This window comes from Corvus moneduloides, chromosome 7 (assembly GCF_009650955.1).
Source record: "Corvus moneduloides isolate bCorMon1 chromosome 7, bCorMon1.pri, whole genome shotgun sequence".
NCBI lineage: Eukaryota > Metazoa > Chordata > Aves > Passeriformes > Corvidae > Corvus > Corvus moneduloides.
Genome location: NC_045482.1, coordinates 8,238,130 through 8,250,362, shown reverse-complemented (window position 1 = coordinate 8,250,362; position 12,233 = coordinate 8,238,130). Strand labels below are relative to the sequence as shown.

Here is a 12,233-nt window from a genome sequence, read left to right as displayed (position 1 = left end):
TTTAATTTAGTTTCCCTTTTCTATTGAAGTGGAATTTCAATTTCTATGTTGTATGAATAGTGAGTACATAACAAATTATGGTACTGTTAATCTTTAAACACTTCAGTTGTTGCATATTCTTCCCCCGTCCATAATTTATAACGGCCTCAGCACCCATCTTCTTCTAACACATTGCATGCAAGGATTAATCCAAAAGATCCACTCCTGCAATTCTGACTAGAACATCCTGGGTTAGAATGCTATGAAAAGTATATTCCATAATAATTTTAATAAATATTTTCCCACACTAAGAGCTTCATTGAATGTTATTAATAATACAGAATATACTCTTCAGAAATATAACAGCGTTAAGACTGGTAGGAGCCATATGGCATTCTTTATTGTTTTGATCACTAGTTTGTTTAGGAGTCAGGTCTTTGAAAGTCATATTTAGCAATATTTTGAATTCTAAAAATAAACTACTGAACATGAGAAAATGAACAAAGTAGTATCGCTACTGAAAAAGATCTACAAAAACCCTGAACCTATGGGGCTTTCCTTCTACTGACAAAAACCCCATGCCAGTCTGGGATTGAATGTGCAGCAAACCAGACAGATGGAAAATCAATATACTTCTCAGTGATAAGAGGCTAGTTATCTACTGGTTATTTTAACCATTGCCTTCAAATACTGTATCTTCACTTAGCAAATTTTTTTTCTAATCCACAAGACAATAGGAGGACAGAAGACAAGCACAACTGGCAAATTTAAAACGAACAACGGAGAAGAGGAGTAAGGGAGAAAGGTTCAGAGAGTTAACAGATGGAGTTCAGAGTGAATATAAATTTTAACTCATTTGAAGAGAACACAACATTTTGGTACAGGCCTGTTGAATGTAATCAACTCAACCAGGACAAATGAGAACAGCAGAGGGGTACCATCACTCTAAAACCAGGAGTAACAGTTTGGATCTATTTCCCCCAAACTTAGGTAAGTTCAGAAATGCACAAGAAAGCCCTAAGATGCAAACTGGAAGAAACTTCTGCAAGGATCTTGAGAAAGCCCTGCAAAGGGAAAGGGAAGAGGCATAGCAAGGGCACAGCACAGCAGCACACGCGTGTCATGAGAAAGCGCTTTGGCCCTCCAACTCACTAACGAGCTTTTATCTTGACAGAGGTTTACATTTCCAAACCACTACAGAATTCAGAACTGGGAACCAAGCCCTTGTTTCCTCACCATCCCATCACACCTGACAAGGCTACAATGGAAAAAGATCTCATTGAAACCTGAAATGCTGATTTCCCCCTGAGACCTCAGCCTGAGATCCCACCGTACCGGCTTGAGAGCGTACATCCCTCGCTCGCAGCTGCACGGGAAGCGCAGCCGACCCAGCTCTCTCACACTGGGGATTCTTCTGTGAGCTCAGGCGTACTCTGAATCTCTTTATGCACAAGTGCATGTGCTTCTCCTCAGATATAAAGAATGTACTTGTTAACCACAAGGCTCTTCTTCCTTCAAGATTTGCACAGATAGGATTTTTTTTTTGTAAGTAGAGGCTATTATTTTTTCTAAGTTTCCTGATACAGATTGCTGTCACCTGCTTTTATATCTATTCCTCCAGCAAGTCAAAAATCCACTTTCAAACCCTTACATCTAGAACATGTTTTTTATCCAGTCATCTCCTGCAAACAGCTACAACTTCCCTGCAGACTTGCACCTTTGAGCAGCTATCTTGGGAATGGAGGAAGAACCATTTGTCCCAAGAAATTCAGTGATGACAATGCAGTGGTCATTTTAATGACTGTAATGAGCCTCTTTGGCAGGTAGGTAGAAAGAGGGTATTCTACATTTAGTTAAGTATCTCCTTGGCATTCTTGCATTTTATTTCTTAAATCGATCCTCATTTAGTCTGTCTCTCCTAGTAATTAATAGGATTTCAAGATCAGAAAGGATAAAAAGCTAATCTACTCAAGACAACCTGACATTATAAGAAGTTCCTTACAAAACAAAGAAAAATAATAATAGACTATACTAAAAAGTCAGCTCTCCCCTTGGAGTCACTCTTCCCAAAACTCTGGGGTAAAAAAAACAACCAACCTGCTTTGAACTGTATCTCAGATTAAAAAAAAAAAAAAAAAAAAAGTCAATCAAGAGATCAGACTGGGGTACCAAATCCCTAAACCTCTCAGGGAAAATACCATGGTACTCACAGCACCAGGCACTGAAACTTCATTTGCAGACTAACAGAAAGTTAGATTTGAGGTGAAATAATACTGTTGTTCTAAAATAAAGTTTAATTCAGCATAAATATTTCATTCACTAGGCTTTGAGAATTAAAGTATAATTAAGACTCACAAAGCAGAGCCTCAAATCTGGGTTTGGATGTATGTGAATGTTAAAAGACAAACCACCAAAAAAAACCCGTGACAGTTCATCAGATGACAGTGCAAATGATCAAGAGAGGCTTAACCCATTAAATACCTAACAAAATGACTCATTGTAGAAGATTTATATTTACACAGTCTCAGAAAACATACTCAAAACAGGAATGATCAATTAATCTCTCAAACAACAAGCAGCTGTAGGAACAGAGTAGGCCAGCTTGCTGTTTGCATTGTGCAGACAAATCAAAGCCAGCCAGAATGGCGTCACATTTTAGTTGACCCCTTCCAGTCTTTCACCGACTAGAAAACTCACTTTGTAGCAAATACATTGAAGTCCACATGAAATTTTCATACAAACATTTTAAAATCTGCTAATAGAGAACATATTTCTTAAAACCACTTTTTTTAAAAGTCACTAATTATTGTTTGATTGAGAACAAGTCTGTTAGAGAAGGAGACTTGAAAACTATTCGAAGGCTCACCTCACTCATCCCCCAGCTGGTGCAACTGCCATGAGTACATCCATCACACAGCACATGCACACTACCTCCCCCTGTCCCATTGATCCAAGCTACAAAACCTTCTGGTCAAAGACTTTCTGCTACCTCCAGAATGAAGCCCCGCATCCAGCAGGCCTACAAGGCATCGCTGCAAGAGCCATAAATAATAGACCATGTTTTCCATTTTCAAGCAAGTTTCATCCCTAAGGAGCAGCCTGGCGCTGTTGCCTGCATCCATGCCAGAAAGGAGGAGAATGTTATGCAAACAACTTACAGCATGACAGAGAAGTGCCTAGACTTCATTTACTTTTGCATCACGTTCCCAAGCCTCTCCCAGTTAAGCCAACCTCCAGGCAGAGCCCTTGGATGGGCTGTTCCCTGCCAAGCCATACAGAACAACTCGACAGGTTGACTCAGTTGCCCCACATCATCCCCTGCTCTCTAAAGGTAAGCAGTTCCTCCTGTGAGGCCCCAGCATGAACAGCTGGCTCTGAATTTATAAAATCAGAAGTAAGTCGCATAGAGTGAATTAACTTGGTGCTGGGAGATGTACTTGTTTCAACTGTGAAGCAAGACATGAGTGTTGTAACATTAACCAACATAATTAGGGTTTTCCATGAAAGTGAAACCAACCCGGTTCTAAAACACTTAACACTTAAAATTGCTTTATTTTGTGTTGCTGATACGCACTTACTTAATGTGCTGGGCTATAGGTTTTTCTGCTTCTTGAATACAGATAAAAAAACTCTACACACCGACACATTTAGTCAATTAGATTGAGAGACAACAGTATGTCTGAAATATGTCAAGATCAGATTTATAATAGGCTTAATGCACTTTAAGATAGGTCTGAAGTTGCTACAATAGTGCTAGTATTAACATTAAAGAAAAGAACACTATGAATCCTCATCTATTAAAGAAAAACCATTAAATTCACATCCTAGGACTCCTGCTTTCCAATCTTGTTTTCCGTTTAATATGTGCAAATTAAGATGTCCAAGTAGACTGTATTTGTTAAACATGTTATTTTTAGTTGGTATCAGCCTCCAGTTTTTTTTACCAGTTTTCAATTTGTCAACTACCTCCACGGTTTACACTTGATTAATGATGGTAATTTACACATGTACCTTCAGATACAAACCAGGCAAGTGCCCAGAGCTGCAGGACTCCAGGAGCACACTGCTGCCAGTGCTGGGGAGGGACACGGGCACCCAGCTGCCCCACCAAGCCTGGCAGCAGCGGCAGTACTGGTCTGCTGTGAGACAGCAAAGCCTTCCTGGCCATTCCAGCCTCTGGGACCAACTGCTGCAACTGCAGATGGACCATGTCACCAGTTCACAATTTCCCACATTGCTATATAAACTCAGGCCCATTGTACTGTAGCTGAAGATTAAGATGAATTTTAGGCTACACTCAAGTTGTGCTCTAGAACCAGCTAAGTTAGTGATAAACCACAACTTCCTCCCATTAGTTCCTCATATTGTCAGCTTCTCCTCTCATATTCTCACTCCACCTGTTTGATTTTTTTATTAGGTCTTCTTAGGATTTTTACTGGATTTATGACTACTACCACAAATACCATCCTTAAAGGGATGATTGTTTTCTTTTCTCCTATTCCTTAGTGGGTCTTCAGAGAATACCAACAGTAAAGTACATGTCATCTTTGTCCGCTATTTCTATCCAGTGAAACAAAACACACACACACACACACACAAAAAAAAACCAAAACAAAACAAGCTAGAAAACTAGCATTTTGTAATCTCTTTCCTTGGACATTACTAACTAGTGGACAACAAGACCCAATGTATCTTAGTAACATAATAATGTTTGGGGCAAGTTTTTACTGAAATACTTCAGTGCTATGTTTATTCAGCTGTTCTCCTCTCCTCAAGTTTATCATTCCAAGTTTATCACTCCTCAACACTGCACTTTTCACTAACACAACATTTAAAAAGAGCCTGCTGTTAAAACTTCAGAGCTGCTGAACAGACATGGGTTTTAAACTCCATCTAACTTAGAACATCGCAGGCATCCGTAGCAGCTATGGCACCTTCACCACCGATTTCCGAAATAAGTATCTGTTCCTACGCTTGTTCCAAAAACAGAGGAGCAACCGACAACCCGCTTACTAAAACCTATGGTATTTTAAGGATGTAAGGGCTCTAGATCCTACTGACAGCCACACGTAACGCCACGCTTGGATGCTGGCGGCAGGGAGAAGTGCGGCGATGCCTGTGCAGGAGCTCCCGCGGGACACGGCCCGGCCAGCGGCCACCTCCGGGTCTAGACCCTGTCACCGGAGAGAGCAGGGGGCATTAAACGACTCGGCCGCAGCACGCTTCAACCAGGATGCTGAGCTTCAGGAGAAGCGGGCCGGCACCCCACCAACGTCAGCACCTACCAGAGCGGCCATCAGGGCTGACACAACCGCCCGGCTCCGCGGAGGCGCAGCTGACCGGCCCCGGCGCGGCAGGAAACGCCTCCGGGGAAAGGCTGCGGCGCAGGCCCACCGGCAGCATCCCGGGCGGCTGCGGGGACGAGGCCCGCCGCCCCGGTGGGAGTGCGCTGGAGCCGGTGCCGGGGCAGACACCAGGGGGGAAACAGCCTCCCCAGCCCGGTGGCTCGCAGCGGCTCGGTGCGCCACAGCCGCTCCCGGCTGCCCCGCTGGCCGGTCTCCGCGGAGCGCGGGCAGGGGAGGCGGCGGCGCCCCACCGGGCGGCCCCGGCTGCGGGCCCGGCCCCCCGCGCACCGCGGGGCCGCGCTGACTCACCTCGCCCGGGGGCGGCTCCGGGGGGGCGCTCGGCCGGGAGCATCGCAGCCCCTTCCCTGCCGCCGCGGCTGCTGCGGGCGGCGGCTCCGCGCACCTCCCGCCCCCCCCGGCCGGGCCGCACCGCTGCCGCCGCCGCGCAGGGGCGCTGCGGGGAGGGACGGAGCCGCCCCCCGCCCCGCCGCGGGGGGGCCGCGCACCCGCCCGGCAACGCCTCCACGGGCCCCGCGCCGCGGCCCGGCCCGGGCTGCCATTGCACGGGCAGAGCGCATCGACTCACGGCTGCGGTGTGCTGCTGCTGCCGGGTCCGCACCTGTGCTGGGACACGGGCAGGGCTTTGGGTTTAAAATCACTGCTTGGGCAGCGTTCGTGGGCCCCAACAGCCGAATGACATTCAGAGCGCTTCCTGTTCCTCACAAGTTCCAAGCGCGTATTACAGCATAAAGAATTATTTACTGTAGTGCCTTTCACAGCTACTGGCATCCCCTCTTCGGTAACACTGGCTTTAGACTTGCACACAAATAAAATTACTTAAATGTTTAAAACAACAACATAAACTTCTCCCCCACTAATTATTGAGGCAGAAAAAGGCAGGGAGGAAGGGTAACTCCTGAGCAACAGCTGAGTCGTGCTGCAATATCAAAACATCAGTGGTGTTAAACTAAATAAGGGGAACAGTCACGAAGTGAAAGGCCAGCCAGAGATATGGGGGGTTTATCAGCCCTGAACTGAACAGGAGGCCCTGAGGCTGTTTAAGGATTAAGCTCAAATGATGGTGTTCTTTACACAAGAGTTTACATTGGGCCCTAGTCCAAGCAGGTCAATAGAGTGGGCTCCACTGGCCATCCCTTCCAGTGGCACAGCACGGCAGCTTCTGCCCAGGTCAGTGACCTGACTGCAGACATCGTTAACTGGGATACTACAGAACAAACACATTACTACTTGCATCTTATTTTGCATCTCCCTTTTCTGAGGGAGGATCTCCCTTTTTTTTCAAAGAATAAAACATAATTTGCATTATTTTCCCAAGGGAAGAAATCGAGAAAAAATGACAAGTTTGCGTGATTGAGGCAGACGAATGGGAACCGAGGCATGGCAGGTATTTGACCCATTTAATTTGAGTTCTCACCAAAGTGAAAGGGACTCCAGCCAGCAGGGAAGGCAATGCTCTCTGCAGGTTGTTCTCCTGCCACAATGACATACCAATGGGGCACGGTCTCTGTATGTGGATACACCCGCCCTTGAGGACACCGTCCCATTAAAATCCTGCCTACCTCTACAGTAAAGGCTTCTCCTGAAGGAGGTAGGAGACAAAAGCTGAATTTCGTAGGGGAAATTACCTGGGGCAGGAGAAGGCTTGTTTATCATCTGTCTCTGGAAGGATTTTTAGAACTCGCCATCTCTCAGAATCTCCCCCACGGCTAATTAACCACAAAGAGAAACCACGTCTGAGACTAGGAGTGCATGCCTCTGATAATCTAGCAGAATTCAGAGACAGACAATTGTCAGCTCATGTAGTGGGGGTTTTATTACAAAATGTTACTGTAATAAACCAGATCTAAGCTCCAAACAAAATTATTTAATTTTGATGGAGACTCTTTTGGCAAATTACTATAGAAGCTTTTAGGGACAACAAGTAATTCAAATAATTTGCAAGTCACTGTTTGACAACTAAAAAGCAGATCTTTGTAGTCACAGACTACATTTAGTGGAGCCTTAAAAGCAGTTTTTCTCTAGACTCTGATAACTCACTGTTGCCCACCACACTAAGAATGTGACCATCTTCTGCAGCCTCGCTTGGAGCTGTGTTTTTCCTTTTCTTGTAGCCATGTTTTTAAGGACTTGGATTGTGATCATCCCCTTTCCTTCCACTTGGTTTCAGAAGTGCCAGGGACATTTACTAAATAAAAATTTTTAAAAATTAAATATTTTTTTAAATGCTCTCTGAATAGAGGAATTAAGACCAAATACATAACATTTCTTTGTAGGCTGCATAACCTGGTATGTGAACAAGAAGTTACAGTTGAGGACCAGAGTATAGAATACGACTAATAAAGAGTGATGTACAGTGTTTTTATACATATATATATAAAAATAGTTTCTTACTGTGTTTAAAAGCCCAATCCATCCCCAACTGAGTGTGGTGAGGTGAGCACTGTGAGAAGCCTGAGCACAGAACAGCATTATTCCAGCCTGACAAGCTACTTTAGCCTGGGCAGAACTGAACATAGTAGGGCTCTGCATGGTTATTTCTTTCAGCAAGGCTGTGTATAAACATCTGGATTACAGCCTGTTACAAATTACTACACTTTCTCAGAGAGTTCTTTCATCTATTAAAACGAGGATTAGGAAAAATGGAGAAACTGCTGCCCTCCTCACAACCTGTCCTAATGTATCTTTATTGCAAATATTTCTAGTCAAAGCAGTCTTCAGAGAAAAGGAAATGTAGCTGTAAGTTTCTTGAAGTATAAAGCTTTTTTAAAAAATACTTGCTAGTATGAAATAGCAACTAAAAAGCTGAGTCAGAATTAAAATCCATTCAAATTAATTGAAATACCTCTTCTTCAAAAACCTCAAGCTCTGAATGACAGTAAAATGTGATATATAAATGTGATATACCAAAAAACAATCTTTTTCTCTTAGCTAATTGTCTTGGGGTGACTTTGTGATGTGTATCCCCTATCACTGCCCCATGGCCAGAAATTAATCTTGTGCCTTTCTGTGCCTTTAAACTGAGCCTGAGAGGGGGGGAGAAAAACATGAGCAAACTTCTTCAAAGCAGTTTGCAGCTTGTTCAAGGTCACACATTGACAGAGACTTTTTTTTTCAGCTGTGGCAGCAGAGCGAGAGTGGGGAAAGCACCCTGCTTGCTTTCAGCCAGTTTTTCAGCTCCTTTTTCTTTCTCCGGAGAGAGACGGAGAGTTGAACTTTTGTTTTTCCTGGGACTTTGCTGGACAGTTTCAACATCAGAATACATTGGGAGGAATTTTCACTGGGGCCTTGGCCCTGGAGGTGGGCCCACCACCCCATCCCAGCTCCAAGGAGGGGGAGAGAGAGATCTACAGAAGGACTCTGAAATTTTCCCAGGTTTCTCTCCGCAGACCAAGTGGTTTTATCATTTAGCATTATTATCCTTTTCCTGTGTGTTTGTTAAATAAATAGTTTTTATCTCTCTCACCTTCCTTTGAGGAAAATTTATTTTTTCCCAAACCTGGTGGGGGGGGAGGGGGGGGGGGGAATGACTGTAACCTGCCTTCTCTCAGAGAAGATATTTCTAAATTTGGCCAAACCAGAACACTAATAGAGTGACACTAATAAATATGTACATGACCACTGGATATTAGAAAAATCAGAATTAATGCTTTATATATATATATATATATGAATATATATATATAAATGAATATAAATCATACATAAACATGCCATATAAAAACCTCTGTACTATAAACACACACCTGGGTTAACTTATCCATGCCTATGGGCTTCTGTGGGATTTTGGTTCAATGCATATGTTACTTTATAAAGATTTTGATTTGTATTCCCCATACAACTTTACCATATATAATGGTGAGAATGCTTGCCAAAAATAGTTACAAATGCTTAATGGCTTAAAAAACAAATAAGCAACTTTAACGTCTAAAAGAAAGCACCAAATAAACTGAAAAATTAAAGCAAAGTAGTTATCTTTTAAAATTAAAATAAACAAAATTAATTACAACTACCTGCTAGGACTGCACACAGCTAAGCATAGTCGACTTTACTTGAAAAGGACAAGGTGGTGTCAGCTGACTCCATCATTCGTTCATTAAGTTAGAGGGGAAATAAAGCAAATATGGTTTCTAGGAGCTTAAATTTTCATGTTTAGAAAAACTTAATGGTTTCTTTAATAAGCTGGAACTGTACTTTGAAATCAAGAATTTCTGGCTGATACAAAATATTCTGTCCTTTTGCAGCTTTTAACTCTGAGCCAAAAGAAAAAAAAAAAAAGGCATCATTTACATCAGTCAGATTAGAAAGATAAATTGAAGGTGAGATTTATGCTGCTAGGACTTGCTCCAGAATACAATGAAGTCAAGAGAAAAGCTTTCCTGTTCACGAGACCTTTAATATATTTTGGATAACATGAAAACTACTTTTTTTTTTAGTCAATCCTTTGCTAGTAGGAGAGACACTGCATTAAGACAACTATGACATTCATATCTTCCTCTTGAGGTTCTTTACAGCACAACAGTTTGTACATATCCCAGGGTAAATCTGGGAGGACTTTAAGTCAGTATGAGGAACAGTGTGACTTTTCCTTACTTCTTCAAAGACTAAAAGCACTTATGTTACCAGTTAGGGAAAATTCCCAGCAGAGGAACTGAGAAACAGTCACCAAGTGAATCAGCAAATCATACACAGCTGCGGCAATGTTAATGGTAACCGAGGGCAAAATATTCACAGCCAGCAAGACAACCAGTGCAGTGGTCTGTCCCGTTTGGCAGGGAAGCAGAGTATTCTCTTCCTCTGAATTTTAATCTAACACTTTTAGAAGCATTACATTCATTAGCAAAGGGACAGCAATGCACAAAACCAAAGACAGAAACTGTGTATGCTGTGACTATCTTTACTGTGTGTGTATACACCAATTTTTTCCCTACTGGATAGGCTTTTCTTTTTTTCCTTTAAATTCAGATTTGTCTTTGCATGGTGTCTGCTGACACAGTATTCAACCTTTCCTCACCTCAAGACCTTTGAACCCACTGGCAGATATTAAATTTGATGGGCACAAATATTAAATTCCTACAATGTAGTGTGGACATCAGTGGCTGGTGCAGAAAAGAAAGGCAAGACAGTGCCCTCCGTGGGAGGAAAGTCCAGGGCAGGAATTCCACAGCATCTAGTGTCCATTTGTCCAGTGAATCACTTTTTGTGCCTGAGCAGCAGTGCAGAACTTGGGTGCAGGTAAGAGAATAGAGGAGGGAACTGGAAAAAATGGAGGGGGAACAGGTGAGGCATTTAAAGTGGTGACACAAGGGAGTGCATTTTAAAAATGCAAATACACAAACCCATAGGAAATAACAGCTTCATTGGTTTTGGTGTCCGTAGTGTAAATGTTTAAGTTGGGCTGCGGACAACACTGACTCCATGACACACAAAAATATGATGTCCTTGACCCTCCAGACTGGGAAGTGTGCAAAGCACTGCTGACCCTGTAGTCCAGGCAGGAACTAGAGACAATTTATGCAATTTATCCACTGAACCTGCAATGAATTCTGCATTGGCCTGTCTTCACAGAGGGAAGAAAGCTTAACTGGCCAGAGCTTAGAGATGAGTCCACTTAGACCCTCTGGGGTCCCCAGAAAAAATCCAACTTGTAAAACTTCAAAAGACAGCTCCCACAGGCTCATACATCTTATTCTAAATAAGCACTAGGAATGTTAAAATTAAAATGCAAAATGAGTAGGGCAGGCAAAGCACTTAAAAATATGACTTATCCTCCCACCTCCTCTGCCCACTATGTCCTGCACAATGAGTCTGTACTTCTACATTATTTTAGTAACACAAATTTATGTTTTTTATGCTGTTCTCTGAGCGTACCAAGTACCTGCTGAGCCTCATGTGTTTGATGATTGCAGGTATGTGACCAAGGACAGCAAACTGACCACTTCTCTCTGATCCCTAAGAACTTCTTTCTGTCCCCTCTGAGAGCAAGGGGTTGAGCAAATACCAGCATTCAAGTAGGAAATTCTTTACTATTATTGTCCTTTACATCCACAAAAGAAATTCATATAGGGTCAGATATCCCTGCTTTCCTAATTACTAGTCAATGACTTGAGGTCAATGGGAATTTGAGTTCTCAGCTTTTAAAAAAATTAAATTTCTGACAATAGCTTGTAAAGGAAATACCATACTACTGCAGGGCAAAATATTCCCTCACCAAAAGTAATTTTGAGGTTCCATATTCTACATATTGAAAGACTATTAAAAAAAAGGACTTTTGATTTCATACAGCACTAAATATTCTTCCCTTTTAATACAAGGACTAGCTCTCACAATTTATATGGCAAAAAAAAAAAAAGGTGATAACTCAGACCACTTTTCACCTGAACTGGTTTTTGTTTGTTTTAATCAGATGCAAGTGCAGTCATATAGTCTTATCTCCCTGGTTAAATTCAGATCTTCTACAATGTAGAAGATTTGTCAACCTAAACCAAGACTAATGCATTTTTGTTCAGTACCTGTAAGTTTAAGTGACATAAGCAGTGAAATAATCTTTTGTACTGAGGAACACATTGAACCACATTCGGACCAAGGCTAGCTGCTGACTTCAGAGGCCTCACATCTAACTCTCTCTAGAGCTGAATTTGCCTCGTTATATATAAAAGCAGTAAATGTCACTTTCCATACAGAAGGCAGTCACAGTTAGCCAAATCCTCTAGCTTCTTTCCCCAGAAAGCATACTGATCTTTTTAGTCCGTATTTCCTCTCAGGACCTCCAACAAACTGATGGGTTGAACTCTTAATTTCTTGGTTAATAGGAGAACATCCAAGTGATACTGGTAGTTGAATTTAGTTTCTAGGTGAATTTCAAACAGTTCCTTCCCCTCAAAGTGTGAA

At 42.5% G+C, this 12,233-nt stretch overlaps 1 protein-coding gene across 6 annotated transcripts in view; it reads right to left on the bottom strand.

Moving 5' to 3' along the window:
• The window catches only part of MFSD6 (major facilitator superfamily domain containing 6), a 47,248-nt gene that overhangs the window by 22,086 nt on the left and 12,929 nt on the right, over positions 1-12,233 (bottom strand). For 4 of the 6 annotated variants that reach the window (XM_032114393.1, XM_032114396.1, XM_032114397.1 and 1 more), the window contains exon 1: positions 5,634-5,742. The exons of 1 other annotated variant lie outside the window; for it this stretch is intronic. The gene's annotated coding sequence lies outside the window, so the exon portion shown is untranslated. Of the gene's footprint in view, positions 1-5,264; positions 5,288-5,633; positions 5,743-12,233 lie in introns of those variants that run through there. One more of the 6 variants, XM_032114395.1, reaches the window with a different exon arrangement.